This window comes from Lycium barbarum, chromosome 10 (genome assembly GCF_019175385.1).
Source record: "Lycium barbarum isolate Lr01 chromosome 10, ASM1917538v2, whole genome shotgun sequence".
NCBI lineage: Eukaryota > Viridiplantae > Streptophyta > Magnoliopsida > Solanales > Solanaceae > Lycium > Lycium barbarum.
Genome location: NC_083346.1, coordinates 101,235,798 through 101,252,726, shown reverse-complemented (window position 1 = coordinate 101,252,726; position 16,929 = coordinate 101,235,798).

Sequence of the window (16,929 nt, the reverse complement as noted above, 5' to 3'; positions counted from 1 at the left end):
AGAGCTTCGACCACTCAGCAATGTCCGATTGAAATTTATTGAAATTGATACTGATTAACCCTAATTAACCGGGTCAACTCGCTCTGATACCATGTTGATTATTGAATCATGAACAAGAAATATAAGAAAAGTAGAAGAAGAAGATGATGAACAGTAGAGAGAGAGTAGTTGTTAGTAACGGTCACATTAGAGAGAGAAATGTGCAATGCCTAACTTTAGAATGATTAAGTACCTTCCTATTTATAGTTAAGACTTTAACTAACAACTAATAAGTGCAATGACTAAACTACCCTTCTATTTATTTTTTCTCTATACTCCTCCTTTCTTCCATAATAATGGTGGTTCCTCTACTAAACAGAGGAGAATAAGAAAATAGGTAAGAAGCTCTTGTAAGGTATTATTCTATCATTTTTAGTAGCTTTGCTTTGTTTAGGCTCCGTTTGAATTTATTTGTTCATTAATCTTAAAATCTAATGAAAAAAAAAATAACTTTCTAAGACGAAATAAATTTCTATGGAAGTGATATTTGGTTATTGTACACAATCCATTTTTTTTTTTTTGTCATTATTTTAAGCTTGATTTCGATCTTATTATTCCGTGATGACACAAAATTTTCATTTTTGATGTGTGAAGTTGGGATAAAATTAGTTTTAACTTATTTAGTATTATTTTTTGCTAGATTATTTTGTATAAGAAAATTGTAAGGAAAAATGATGACAGCTGTCGTTGCCCCAATCTTAAGTAACATCTAAAAAATCAAAGTTGTAAGGTAGTTATTATATTATTATTTATTTGGTTTTAGCATTTTTGTCTTGAATAATAATCGTGTCTATGAAAACAGGCGAATAAGATGTGATTATGCTTATCCATGTAATCTAGAATTCAATTATAAATTTAAAGATATGTGCTATCATTTAATCACATAGCTTATCTAATTTTTTCTTTTGTGTTTTGGGTTCTTTTTTCTCTCTTGTTGGTGCTTTTCGACATGGTTTAAGTTCTTAAAGGTGATCTTTAAGATGATAATAATGCGGTCAATAATAAAGCTTTTTCAAAATTGTTGATTTGACCAGATTATTCTAATCAAAAAATTCACCTTTAACATTTTCTCACAGTATTATTTCTCTTATTTTTAGTTTTTTCTTCAAATATTTTATTAAATAATTTGTTGCATGTGGTTCCTAGCTAATGTCTAAAATAATAATTATTGCTGCACATTTCTTTGTAAGGCCAAAAATTAACTGTAGAATAGGTCTTGCAACATATATAGTGGGCTTCTTCTTGAATAAGCTTTATGTTACTTTAACCTTACATTTTTTTTTATTTAGAAAACTTGTGGGCTCTTTTACATATTTTGTTTGATAAAATCTTTTTAATAAAGAGAAGTTGATTACAAATTCAAAAGTGAAATAGAAAAGTTTATAGGCATATTTAATTTCTTGATTATCATTTTATAATTTAATTGTACCGCATTGATCAGGTGCATTTGACATTTTGTTAGACAAAGAGTTTTTATTCGAAAATTTATGCAATGCGTTTACGGTATCACATCCACTAAATCCAGTTACCTGTTTTAGTACTAATAGGAAATGCTTTTTCACATTTAAAACTAGACGAGGGATATTGACGCTAGAGTTAGATGAAAATTCAAGAAATGCTTCATAAAACACAATGAACATTGAACATAATTTGAAAATAAACCATCAAATGATGTGGTGCCGCAGGTAGGGCTACTCCTCTATTAATAAGAGGTCTTAGGTTTGAGCCCTGAGTATGAAAAATATCCTTAGTATGAAGCGCTCCCCACCAAATGAGGCCCAACACGACGCAAATTCTGATATAGTCGGACTCGAATGCGAATACCAGAGACCGAATGAGAAAACAAACCAAAAAAAAAAAACCTTTGAAAAGAAGACTTGACACTATCTTCAGAATGGCCTTAAGAAATTTGTTATGTTCAATACAAGTGACCTTGATTGATAATTAAAAATATTTTAATTTGTGGACAAGATATAACTACAACCGCAATTCTTCATCCAAACATGTTTTTCTTTTCACAAGCATTTTCCCTTATAAATTTGTTTTAGAAGTTTTATATATGCCTTATATTATTATTTGTTTTTGTTTTGTTTTGAGCATTTTGAAAATTTAATTTCATAAATTTGCTGAAGGCATTCAGGTGTACAGTATGCCACAAAGTTGAAGAATTCGTACTATTTATGTACACAAAAATATATCAAGGAAAAATATTCACAACATTTTTACTTTTTTTACAAAAAGTTTCTTTTTATTATTTTAATATCAATATTCAAATATTAGAAAAAAATCAATCGCAAGTTTAATGGGATCATCTATGGCCGCGCGAAGTACGAGCAAATTTCCTAGTTACTAAAATACCTTTTATTCATTTTTTACAATATTCTTTCTTTTTTACAAAAATTATAAATTTAAATTTATCCTTTTAAAGAAAAGGAGGACAACATATGCAGGTTTTATTATTGTTTGAGCGTTCTTTGTATGAGGATTGATCTCCGAAACAATTGCACTTTTTTCCCTGGCAATCCAACTTGTGTAGCAGGGCATAAGTTTGCAGGACACAACTTGTGAGATATTATAAAGGAAAAATATAAATTTATGTCCCCAAAAATATTATTTGCTTTAACGGACAAAAATCAAAGACCACACAAAAGAGGGGCAAAAGTGCTAATGATCCTTGATCTCTGTGTGTATGTCGTGGTTACTAAAGATCATTGTCTCAAATTATTTGTCGCTTTAGAAATTCAAAGCATAATTGATTATCCTTCCCCATTTTACCCTTAGTAAAATTTTGTCATTAATGGAGATGACACATAAAAGGAGTAAATATTAAAGATAGAGAGATTATAATTTAGACATAAATAAATGTAAAAGTAGTCAAATACACCTCATAATTAATATTTCTAAGCGCCAGATAATTGGAGACGGAGGAGTATAATTTATATTTATTTTTTCTAGAAATGAAAGAAGTGCCAAAATCTATTACATTCCAATGTGCAATACAAATTTAAAGCCACTTGTATTGTATTGCTTTTCTTCTCCTTTTTTTGGCATAGTTCTTTGTGACTCTTCAATTGTGAGTCTTTATTCTCTTCCCTTGAATGCATTTGCACACGTTATCAACACAAAGTCCAGTGCCAGAATGAAAAAATGAGCAATATGGTTGGCAATCTTCTCTATAATTAAAAACAGTACATGATGGCGGTCCTGCTGCACCTTTTGCTTCTGCAATTCCACCCATCAAAGGAAATCCTGCAAATTATTACACAAAATATCAAATTAATTAATCACTATACTTTTTAAATACACCAGGCCGAAAGAAAAATAATGTAACAAAATACAAAAGATCGTCTCTGTGTTATTTCAAAATTACCCATGTATACAGAGGGTCAGATGAGGGTCATATACCTCTATTTATTTTTGTAAAGACCCCCTTTTAACTAATTTCCTCCAGTTTTATTTTAGCACATAAGAAAGTTTTATTTAGATACGAATAAGGAATTCATCAAATCGGAGTATGAGGGTCAAAACATTTAATTTTGACAACGAATTCGGGTATAGATTCTTCAAAATTTATATATTTGAAAATAACACGAAGAGTATTACAAGTCAGCATACTAAAGATTCAAATTATTTTTAAAATTTTCTTAAGGATATTGGAGTAGAAGAAAACAACTATTTGACTTCCCAAATAGTCTTGACATAAATTAAGATGGAGGAAGTATTAGTTATCCTATAATAGCACATCTCGAGACAAACATGACTTCATCTAACGCTTAAAAAAACACCATGAAAAAGGCATTATTCTAAATTATAGTATATCGTAACAGAAACAAATTTTGATCATGCATATGATTTCTTGTTTGAGAGGACAAACCAGTTGCTACAAGCAAGAAAGTGACTAAGAAGACCAATTTCCTTGAAACCTTTTCCATGTTGTGTGCTGTGATGATTTGTTGTATAAACTTATATTTTGTTATGAATTGTGGAGGCGCTTATAGCCATTATATATAGCACAAAGAATGCAGGATCATACCCAAGGATATATTCTTAATTAGGTAATAATTACTACGTATATTCATAATTTTTCCTCTAAATCTTCCTTTCCAATTGTTTTTCTATTTCAGGTCACTTTGACTATCTCAAATTGCAAATCATCTAAGTCAAATATTTTGTTTGTCTTAATTGCCTCTAGTGAATCTATTCATACTGTCTTCTGTTTTTCTTTTTCTAAACCTTTATACTTCAATGTACTAGACATGCGTGCATTAATGATAGTGCAAATTAGTCCAATTATACTTTTTTAGATTAATGAAAAACGAATTAAAGAATTGTTACATAAAACTCAAAATGAGGGATGTAACTGTAACGCGAGAGAGGTCTCAGAAATTATCCCTAATAAATATCTATAAAAAAAAAAAAATTAGAACTAAAAGTTTGAACTATATAAAGATTTTGTATTCATTAACATTTTCCCATATAGCATCATATATGTGTCATTAAATTAGGGATCTTATAGCCTGTTTGGCCAAACTTATTTTTTCCCAAAAGTGGTTATTTTTTAAAACAATTACTTAATGCTTATTTTTAAAAAAGTGAGGTGTTTGACGAAACTTTTGAAAGAAAATAAATACTTCTGGAGAGTAGCAGAAACAGTTTTTCAAAAGCTAAAAAAAAAAGTATTTGCCAAAAAGAACTTTTGAGAAAAATATACTTAGAAACACTTTTTAAAAGTCTGGTCAAACACTAATTGCTGCTCAAAAGTACTTTTTAAATTAATTGGTCAAACAAAAACTGTTTTTCGCCAAAAATATTTTTTTTGAAAGTACTTTTCGAAATAAGTTGATTTTAGAAGCTTGGCCAAACAGGCTATAAGTAGTTTTGGTTGGCTGTCTGAACTTTTACCTAGTTGGTGTGGATTCGACTCCCACCTTGTTATCCCCTCCCCTATTTCCAAAAACAAAAAGTATGACATTAAATTAAAGAAAAAAGTCTTTCATTCTTTTTTTCTTTTTTTAATATTTTGTTCACCTAAAAATTCAAAGCTCTTTTATTAGGCAATTTTTCTTCATTACTTAAGTCCAAAGACAAATTAAAATAATATCCTATAGCGGGTAGATTTTGTGAATATATAAGAGACTTTAATCACTTTCCTATATAGCTGTAGCTTGGCGATGTGAACAAAATCAATTTTTTAAGACAAAGCACCCGAATGGAAGTAAATCTCCTTTTTAAAGTTTTTATTAAAGTTACGTTATAAATCACGGGTAAATTCACCTGTTATGTTACGTCACGAATGGAGTTTTGTTATATCGCTTTTGATACCTATATGAAGATCTTTCTATTCTTTTTAGAAAGTTACGTTATAAATCACAGGTAAATTCACCTGTTATGTTACGTCACGAATGGAGTTTTGTTATATCTCTTTTGATACCTATATGAAGATCTTTCTATTCTTTTTTACGTTATAAATCATGGGTAAATTCACCTGTTATGTTACGTCACGAATTCACCTGTTATGTTACGTCACGAATGGAGTTTTGTTATATCGCTTTTGATACCTATATGAAGATCTTTCTATTCTTTTTAGAGGGCTCTTGAAACTCGATAAAATGCAAAAGAATTTAAGTTACATACATTGATATTTATATTATCAATTAATTAATGATTACGAAGAAAATTCACCTGTAATTATTTTTTATATGATTTGATTGTATAAATATTTTTATACCACCAGTGTGAATAACTTGAACTCCATGCGATGACGTATTGAGGTTTAATGAGAATACTTCTATGATTCTATCTACTTGCTTTTTAATAATAGTGGACATTTTCATCAGCTAATAAATTATTGTAAAAATAGTGGGCATTTTCAATTGAGGAACTTACATAAATACAAGTAAATAAGTAAAATATTTCATAATCTACAACTATTAACTAAAGTACATAATCTACAATATATACTCTATAGTTAGGGTATGTATGATTTTATACCATAAAAAAAAATTGTTATGTATGAAAGGCTAATAATAAGGAGTTTCCTATATTAGTGATAACCAAATTAAATACATATCAGAACACACTAATTACTTTTCTAAACATCCCAAAATACTCAGCTAGCATTTTAATCCATAAAATAGTATACTACTGTTTATATGATATATATTGTACCCTGAACAAGTATATATATATATATATATATATATATATATATATATATTGTTTTACTTATATATTACGTATATTTCACTATTATGTATTATATATAATATTGTTTTTTTATGTATATTAACTAGTATATAGTAAACGAAAAGTATTATATATATATATATATATCACTACTAGAAAATAAGGAATTAGCGACGGACAAAATTTCGTAGCTAACAACAAAAATCTCATGCTAATCTCATTTAGCTATGGATTAGCGACGGATTATAAGAAAATCTAATTAACCAGGAGCTATTTACTATTTAGCGACGGATTAGCTAGGGATTACTAAAAAACACCGTAGCTAATTCCACGTTCTCTTGTAGTGTATATTTGATCACATACATTATCGTATATATGAGGCATATATTATTTATTATATTAAATATATACAAATATAAATTTAATTGAGTTAGTTTTCCTATTTCATGGAAGAGAGAGAAAAAAATTGAATAATTAATATGTGATGGCAAAAAGGAAGCCAAGTTTTATGGGATGGGGTGTCAATTATTAAATAAGATCCTATTTTAGTTGTAATCCATAAGTAATTATATTATTCTTGCTATATATTGTATATTGTATATTTTATATGTTATTGTAGAGTACAATTGGTTGGCACATAGAGTAATGTATTCATATATTATGTATATCGTAATATTATATACTATATACACAAATAATATTATTATATTATATACTATATATAACATACAAACATAAATATACTAATTTCTACTATATTCACAAATATTTTGTTGTCATCTTTTCAGTTAAATATACTAATTTGAATATATCATATACTTTTAAGGTATATTGTCATGTACATTTCTTATACCATATCTTTTGATGTACTTTTCTTAATATTAATATATTCAAATAATTTCTTTTAGTCAGAAAAAAAAATTGAATCATCATCAAGTGAAATTAAAAAAAGAAGAATAAAAAGGAGGAAACGAAAGAAAAAAAGTCTTTTTAAAACGGTAGATGGAATATGAGATTTGAAGTTGATTTTGTCATGTTTATTTGAAAAATTACATTCTAATGATTTTGAAAGAAAGAGAAAGTAAAAAGTGGGTATGCATTAATGGTAGTAACTCCTAAAATTAAGTATTATTAATATTTTAGGAATGTAAAAAGTTGTATTTTTGTAATTAAGAAGTTAAAATTTTAAATAAGTTGTATGTATGTAATTTTTTTAAAGTAGTTGTAATCTTTTTAATTACTGTTTAAAAAAATTGTATTTGTGTGATTTTCCCTTTTCAATTCTATGATTCTATCTACTTGTTTCGGTCAGAATGGGCTTGATCAAAGAGGCCAACCCAACCTACCCATTTAGGAGTGAGGCTCATTAACAGTCCAGCTTCTGTTGGCCCGCAGCCTCAAGGACTGGGTCGAGACTAGCCCGTGAGGCCAGGAAAATAACAATTAATTAATTAATTTTTTAAAAATCAAAAGTAAATTAAACGAAAAGACAAAACTGAATGAAAAATACTAACTACTAAGCAGTAAATTAGAAACTAAAATTTTACTTTTTAGTCTTAAAATTCATATTATGTAGAATTTTAGATGTGACTTGGATTAGTGAACGAAGATAGTAATTTAAATTCTTTTCTTTCGAGTTGATTTCGTTTCAGTAATGAGTTCGTGCAGTATGGTGTGGTAGAGAATTCTATTTCAGATTACAGAAAAATTCATATTCAGATTTTACAAAAAGACTTTTAGAGCATATGCTATTTTGGAAGAAAAAAATTAAAGGATTGGCCCGTACTAGCCCAAAACCCGCTTAAGGATGGCTTGGATTGTCAGTTTAAACATTTTTTTTTTTTGCATGGATGGACCTTCAAAAGCTCTGGTCTTTAATTTTTGTCCCTCAAATTGTTGGTCTTTAATTTTTGTCCCTCAAATTGTTGGTCTTTAATTTTTGTCCTTCGCTTAAAAAAGTAATCTAAAATACCTCGAGGTTTTGGGTTCGAGCCCCCGATCAGTCAAAAAAAAATTGTTTCATTTGCTTTAATAAGGCAGAGATTTTCCTTTGCCTTAAGACAACTTTTTTTTTTTTTAACTCTGCTGAAATTCTACAAAGGTTAGGAGGCCTAACTTTTGCTCGAATAGGCCTAATTTTGCAACGAAACTCTGTCTTGCGATTTTTTTTTGACTGAGCGGGAATTCGAACCCAGAACCTCGTGGTATTTTAGGCAAAGGCCAAAAATTAAAGACAACCCCCGAATAAGGATAATCGTGAAAATTTCCCCATTTTAAAGGTCATTCAGTAAAAAATAGGGAAAATTTCATAAATGACTACTATTTTGGGGTTTTCTTTTCCGCATAGCTACAGTTTAGCTATTTACTTTTCGTGGCAAACATATAGCTAAGCGCTTGTTTCATATTGTATTCGCTATTAAGTGTCACTGTATTCATGAATACAGTCATTAAAATTTGCTAAATTTTGTATTCAATTTAAATGTATTCAAATCAACTGTATTCATTATGGTTACTTTTACAGGGTATTCACTTCATTATATTTAATCGATTGTATAAAAAACACAGAATTTTGCAATAAAAAAGTTAACAAATACACTCAAAAAATTGAATACAAAGAAATAAAATTCACTCTTTTCATTTGTATACACTTCAAAAATTAATGTATTCATTTTTATACAAAAAATAAAATTAACAATACACTCAAAAACAGAATACAAGAAAATAAAATACACAAAACACTGAATTGTACGCCAAAAAATTAATGAATACACTGAATTGTATGCCAAAGATTTAATGAATACACTAAAAAAATGATTTTCCAAATTCGGCACCGGAATCTGACCGGAAAACTCACCGCCGACCAGATTCCGACAAAGCAAAATCTGACCAGAACTAATTAGATCCAGTCAGATCCGGCCAAGATCTAACCGGATCTGACTGTGAAAACTCAAAAGCCACCTCGTCAACATCCTTCATCCACTTCCAACAGAAATGGTGCAAATACCTTAACATACTGACCTTGAAACATGCTCAATCATAATTATCTTACAACATATACTTTCGTTATCTTTATTATCTATTTAACACATTACTTACTACTTCATTAGAAAAAGATTTCCAGTGAATCATCGGAAAAATATTTGCACGTACCCGGTTCATGCCCCAAGCTAAGAAGAAGAGTAACCAAAAGTTAGAGAGAGGAGGAGAGAGTAAATCGGAAGAGATTGAGAGACAATGAGAGAGAAAATGAGTTGATCAGGAGAAAAATATGAATATAAGCCTTATGTTGCGGTTGATTTTTAATTTTAACTGTGTTTAAATGTTTTAGTTATGTACAGTAATTGATATACACCTTTTAGTTATGAAATGTAATTAATTTAAAGTATAACTACTAGATATAAATAAGGCCTAATGTTATCTACACCATGTAGATTTTCCTAAAAAATAAAAAGAAAAGGCCAACCCATCCTAGCTCATTTAACTCTCTGGCATGTTAGGACTAGAATGGGCTAGGCCAACCCATTTTAACATCTCTACTCATAACCCCATTTACTCGAGCCGTGAAGGCACAAACCCCATGTTTGAAGAACCTAAAACAATTCAACACCTGAAAATCCAGACTAATGTAATAAGGTCTAAATAGAGTGATAACATGGATAAACGAATAATAAGTTGTGTTACAATACTGAATCAAATCAATAAAACCTCAAAATTTGGTAATACTAGTCATAAACATCTAAGAATAGAATTTGTACAACACTATCTGAAATGGGAGTACATATAACACAAATAAGCTTTAGACCACCAAAGACTATCCGGTAGATCACCTCAGGATCCACAAGATATCTCTCAAAGCTCAATCACGAATGACACTTGTATTCAGATTCGGATATGCACATAGAGTGCAGGAAAAGGTGGTGCGTATGGATAATACTTCGTAAGTATCATTGACTGCCCAACAAGATAGTAAAGCGTTAAATAACAATAAATCGTTTTTAATTAAGCTGTACAATATGACAAGAAAGCAATAGATATAAAAGAGGCATAAGATGATACAAAATAACTCAACCATTTAGACTTTGCACAAATATAGCATGAAAGAGATGTAGCAACAGCTCAACATCAAGATAATGATCACAAGGTATATACGACATGATATACAATAAACATTCAAACTTTATCGAATTCTGCACTCAAAAAGTGCTCAAATCTGAATACTACTCTCAATATCATTATCATTATCTGGCACCCAAGTGCCCATAATCATAACTACAATCAGTATGCACACCGCAAGAGAGATACCAAGATGGTGACTCATCATGGATCGATGGATTCAAATCCACACGTGCACATAACGATCATATAAATGATCTCATTGACTAAACAAATCCCATATCAGTATCACAATTAGACTCTTAGTGGTCCTTATATATATGTCAAAATGAACTCTTAATAGTCGTCATATTTGTATCACAAATGGACTCACACTAAATTTTCATATCACAGTCCCACAGTCAAATCACAACATAAAATAAGGAATAACGATAAAATAGTACAGTGCAGGACAAGTAAAATGAAATTCAAAATCAAGAAAGAATTTCTGGTCATAAAAAAAGAAAGACATGAATTGCGCAAGAAGTTTTTTTAGGTTAAAACGTCATGCGACTCAGAAGACATAAGACTTCTTGATCAAGCCAAAAAGATTGTCGACTGGATGCTCATACCCACCTGTCATTGTTATGGATCCGAACCTGGGTGATCTATCCATGATCAGGATGCAGCTTGGGTGAAACTAAGTGGAGGTTTGAACAGACTGATATTGAAGAATCAGCAGATGAGTTGTGGTTAGGGGTGAAATGCCACTCGAACCCAGAACTAGCTGATTCTCCTCGTACCGATGCATTTTCTAGCATATCCACAGACCTAAATCATCAACAAGGCATATATACACACAACATAGATATGATAAGTAATACACAACAATTAGTATTCACCTACACCCATTTAGCAATCTGATACCCTTAACCTGCACTTGTAATACACATAAAGCCTTATTAATTTGGAAAAAAATCTCCTATTTAGACCAAGACCTTAAGTCACTTTAGCAATGACGAACCTACGATAAGGACTATGGGTCCTTAAGCACCCATTACTTTTGGAGCCAAACACTATTAACTTGAATAAAAAATTAGTAATCAATATAAATATATTAATCGAGCATCCAGTTTCAATAGAAATTTTCAAATTAAAAATAATTGAACACCCACAATTTAAAAATAACGGATCCGCGACTGTATCTCGGTTCAAATGAGTTTTAGCCTTCCACAGTCGTCATTCTGCGTCCGAATCCATCCAAACTATTTAACTCTAGCCAAAAATACTCAACGTGATCAAATATGCTATTGAATTCAATTTCATAATTTAATATGCGATGTAGCTTAAAGTTAACAAAAAAGTCTAACCTCGTGAGCCCACATGGTCAAGTAAAGGTGGCAACCGGTTGGAACCGGAACCGGCCGGTTCCGGTTTACCGGTTTTAAACCTCAAACCGGAACCGGTCCGGTTTGGAGTGGTTAAAATCTATTTTTTTTTGTTTTTTGTATTATATATATATATATTATAGTATTTATTTGTATATTGTAGCTATATTTTCATATGTTATACAACTTTATAATTAAAGTTTAAATATTTACTGACTAACAGCCTAACAGCAAGTCAGCAATACAGAATAGTGTTTTTCGTATACATATATATGTATAACTTACATATACTTATATATATGTATAACTTAATATATATATATATACTAAATATACATATCTTCTATATATACTATATATACTTAATATATATGTATATATACTTAATATATATGTACTATATATATGTACTATATACTATATATACTTATATATATGTATAACTTAATATATATACTATATATACTTATATATATGTATAACTTAATATATATACTATATATACATATCTACTATATATACTATATATACTTAATATATATACTATATATATTTATATACTACTATATATACTTATATATATGTACTATATACTATATATACTTACTTATATACTTTAGTTTTTTTTTTTTTAATTTTTTACCGGTTAAACCGGTTTAACCGGTCCGGTTCCGGTTTTACCAGTTTAACCGGTTCCGGTTTCCAAAATATTGGAACCGGACCGGTAAACCATTAAACGGTTAACCGGAACCGGTCCGGTTACCGGTTAAAACCGGTAAGGCCAAACCGGTTACCACCTTTATGGTCAAGTACCGAAATAATTTCATACTTGTGTTACTCATAGACCCGGGAGTCCAAATATATCATTTGATTTCCATTTCTAGTTCATTTACTAGTTAAAATAATTACTTTGTCAATTCTAGGCTTAGTAATAAAATCCCCAAATTTCATCTAAATCCATATTTTAATGGCTAAATTTTGAATAATACATGAATAATTATTAAGAGCAAGTGTAGAATGATAACCCTAAGTTCAACTCTCATTAATCTCGTAGCCGGTCCGTCCAAAAATGAAAAGTAAACTTAGTTCGTTCGAGAAACCAAACTATTTATACCTGACACTAAAACTCATGCAGCGCAGTTGTGACACTGAGTGTGGGACCGTGATGCAGGGAAAAATCACCTTGTACGATAGCGACCCAGGCACCAAAATTGTGTAAGTTAGGTACGTATTAGGTGGCACCAGCCAGTGCGATCGCGCCCTAGTCTCTGCGATTGAGAAGCTATGCATCATCCTTCACCGCGATTGCGGTGCACAACTACGTCAACAAAAAAATTCAATTTTCTAAAGTTCAAAATGTATCTAACTAACCCAATCCCCTCAATTTCCAACCCAAAACATGTTAATAAATCTCAAATGTCATTATTGACTAATATAAGGTCTCAAAACATAATTTAAAGCGTTAAAACTAAAAACAAGTGGTTAAGTTGTTATATTTAGGGAAAAAAGTTTTAAATGTTTTATGGCTAGACAAATGTTATAATATATTTAATGTATGGGGTTGAATTATTTTAGTCCTTTATATATACGATGTAAACGAAATAATCTTTAAAGTATAAAAAAAAGTAATTATTTTAGTCCTTCATGTTTACCACATAATCGAAATAGTCCCTAATGTATGAAAAAGCGTTCATTTTAGTCCTTCATATATAACACGTAACCAAAATAGTCCTTACAGTATCAAAAGGTGATCATTTTAATCCTAAACCTTAAAAGTAACAGTTGTCACACCCCAATCCTGACAGGGCATGATGGGCACCCGACCCTTACTTAGAGCCGAGCGAACCCGCTGGATCTCGTTATACTCCTAATCACACTGGACTCTTAAGTCATGAAATGAGATGCATAATGGAAGCCGCTTTTCTTCCGCGATGCGGATGAAAAGTGAGAAGTTTTGAGGCCTTCTGCTTTCCTTCCGCGATGCGGACGGAAGGAGCAATGCCCTGAAGCTTTCTGCGCAGAACTCTGTTTTCTTCCGCAGCGATGTTCTGAGGCTGATTTTGAATGAGAAATTAAGGATCTAATTCTTGGCCTTTCGAGTAACACAAGATCATAATCTCTGAATTGCTTATGGAATTCGTATCGAATCCAAAGGAATAATCGATGACGACGAGCGAAATATTATCTTAAAATTCAATCAAACAACAAGACCTTAAGAGTGAAACACAAGGCATAAGAATGAAGTGGGATTTCCTTGGAACGTTCGTGCTTATGTACTAATTCGAGTCGTGCCAAAAAAGAGGGAATTGAACACCTTACATACCTTACAACCAAGTTTGTCCTTCGCCCGAGCCTATATGTATCGAGGAATATATCATTAATCATACTTTCATCACATTTTCATCAACTTATAAGCACTCTTAGACGTCCTTTTCTTTCTTTCTTCGTTCATTCCTTATTCCCCTTTACGATAGCATAGCTTGCTCGTATGTATGTTTATTTCTCATATTTTCATCTTGAAGGTCCTCCTAGATTTCCATTGCTCTTAAAGGGGCTCTTTTCCCGCTTGCCACTTAACAATATCTACTTAGAATTTTTGTAGATCATTCCACAAGGAGTACAAACCCATCTTAATCTCGTATATATTTATATATACTTCTGAATGGAACCTTCCCGTACTCGTTAACTTCCTTCCCGTATCAATATCTCTTTGTTACCACTCACTAGCCAATCTAATCTATAAATCGTAATACCGCATTTAAGTTCCTGGTATCAACTTTCTTTATGTTTCCAATAGGTCCCATAACTGTTCCTTCAATGAACGGCTAAAGATCACATTTTCATTTTACTCTTTCTCTATTGGCATGCAAACAATTCAATTTGCAAAAATTTCGACAAAGTTCCCTCTATAATTCTTACTACCTCATTCCTGCCCACAGCCCAGAAAACACATCCAATGCCTCACAGAGCAATCAAAAATACCCATAATATCTTACTCAAGTTCTTATATCAACGTCTATCCATATTAATAAAACAGGAAACATACCTTTCAATTGAATGACTTCAATTCGAAGCAATTTCCTCGTAGTGACATAATCAACTGCTTATCCGTGATCAAAGCATTCAGTTAGAATCGGGGACGTCATATCCTATGATTGATCTCTATGGCACGATCTAAGATAAGCAAGGAATTGGTATCAGAGCGGTTCAGTCCTAGGGATGTCCATGAGCCGTGTCCAGTAGAGTCCTGGTTATCGATATGTCGTGCACCATATCTATACCTAGGAGGCTACAGGACATGTAGGAAAACACTTTTCTTCATTGTTCTAGATCGTGCGATAGAGCCAAGTTAAGAATGCAACCATCTAATCTTTCCGTGTTTAATTTTCAGCGATGCCTCCGAGGAAGAAGAAAGTCAGTAAAATACTGGGCACTGCTGGGGAAGGCCCGAGCCGAGCACCGCCACCTGAGTTAGAGCATGGCGAGGCTCAGAGTGCTACTCCCTCGCATACTACTCCTACTTCATCAGGTGCCGGAGCGCAAGATAGGGTTCCAGACCTTCCGGATCCTCAACCTCCAGCTCCTCACCTCGCTGCTACAGAACAAGACTTGCGAGACGCAGTCCAGTTATTGACTAGATTGGTGGCTGCTCAAACTCAGCGGCAGGATGGCCTTCCAGAAAGGGCTGTCAGTTCCCGTGTACGTGATTTTTATACCTTGGACCCTCCGGTGTTCACGGGGACAAACCTGAAGGATGATCCGCAGAATTTTATAGATCGAATGGGCCGCGCTTTGAGGGTAATGCATGCTTCTGATACAGAATCGGTGGAGCTAGCTTCTCATAGACTGTGGGATGTGGCCGCGGTATGGTATGAGTCTTGGCAGCAATCAAGAGGGTCGAACGCACCTCCAGCAGTATGGTCGGAATTTACCAGAGCCTTTCTGGATCATTATTTGCCAGCTGAAGTTCGTAGAGCTAGAGCTGATGAATTTCTATTGCTTCGCCAGAATAATATGAGCGTTCGGGAATATAGTTTGAAGTTTAATTCCTTGGCCAGATACGCCCCGGCGATGGTAGCTGAGATGGAAGATAGGGTACATCGTTTTGTGACGGGACTTGGGCCTCACTTGATTAAGGATTGTATGACGGCTTCATTACAAAGTGGTATGGATATTGCTCGCATTCAGGCGTATGCCCAAAATTTGGAGGACCTTGAACGCCGACAGTGGACTGAGCAAGAATCGAGAAGGGGCAGTCATAAGCGGGCCAGATCCGCAGGTTATTCAGGTGCTGATCAAGAAGATTATAGGCCCCATTCTTATAGAAGATCTGATCCTTCAGCGACTAGTGCACCTTCCAGGTTCCAGAGGCAGCGTCATGATAGACCCACTTATTCTGGACCAAGTCGAGACTCGAGAGCGTCAGTTCCTTCTTACAGAGAAGAATCTAGCCAGGCCAGGCCTCCATTCCCCCATTGTGACCAGTGCGGTAAAGGCCACTCTGGCCAGTGCCGCCAAGGAATGGGGGTGTGTTACTCTTGTGGGCAGCCTGGTCATGTTATGGGAAACTATCCGTCTCGTGGTAGAGGAGGCCCGGCTCAGCCAACAGGTTCAATCGCAGGTTCTTCATCTTCTGTTCGCCCTCCTGGACAAGGTTCTTCTTCAGCCCCTGCAGGTAGAGGTAGGGGAAGAGGTCAGGTGTCTGCTCCCGGCGGCAACCAGAATCGTATTTATGCACTGACAGGACGGCAGGATCTTGAGTCATCTCCAGATGTTGTGACAGGTATTCTATCCATTTGTTCTTATGACGTCTATGCGTTGATCGATCCGGGTTCCACGCTATCTTATATCACACCTTATATTGCTGATAAGTTCGGTATAAATCCGGAATCTTTGTCCAAGCCTTTCTTAGTTTCTACTCCGCTCGGGGAACCTGTTATTGCAAGACGAATTTATCGTAGATGTGTGGTTATGATATGTGGTCGTGAAACAGTGGCTGATTTAGTGGAATTAGAAATGGTGGACTTCGACGCTATCATGGGAATGGATTGGCTAGCCTCTTGCTATGCCAATGTGGAATGTTGGTCCAAAACTGTGAAATTTCAGTTCCCGGGTGAACCAGTTCTTAAATGGATAGGCAATACCCCAGCACCAAAGGGTAGGTTTATTTCCTACCTTAAGGCGCGAAAAATGATTTCTAAAGAGTATATTTATCATTTGGTTC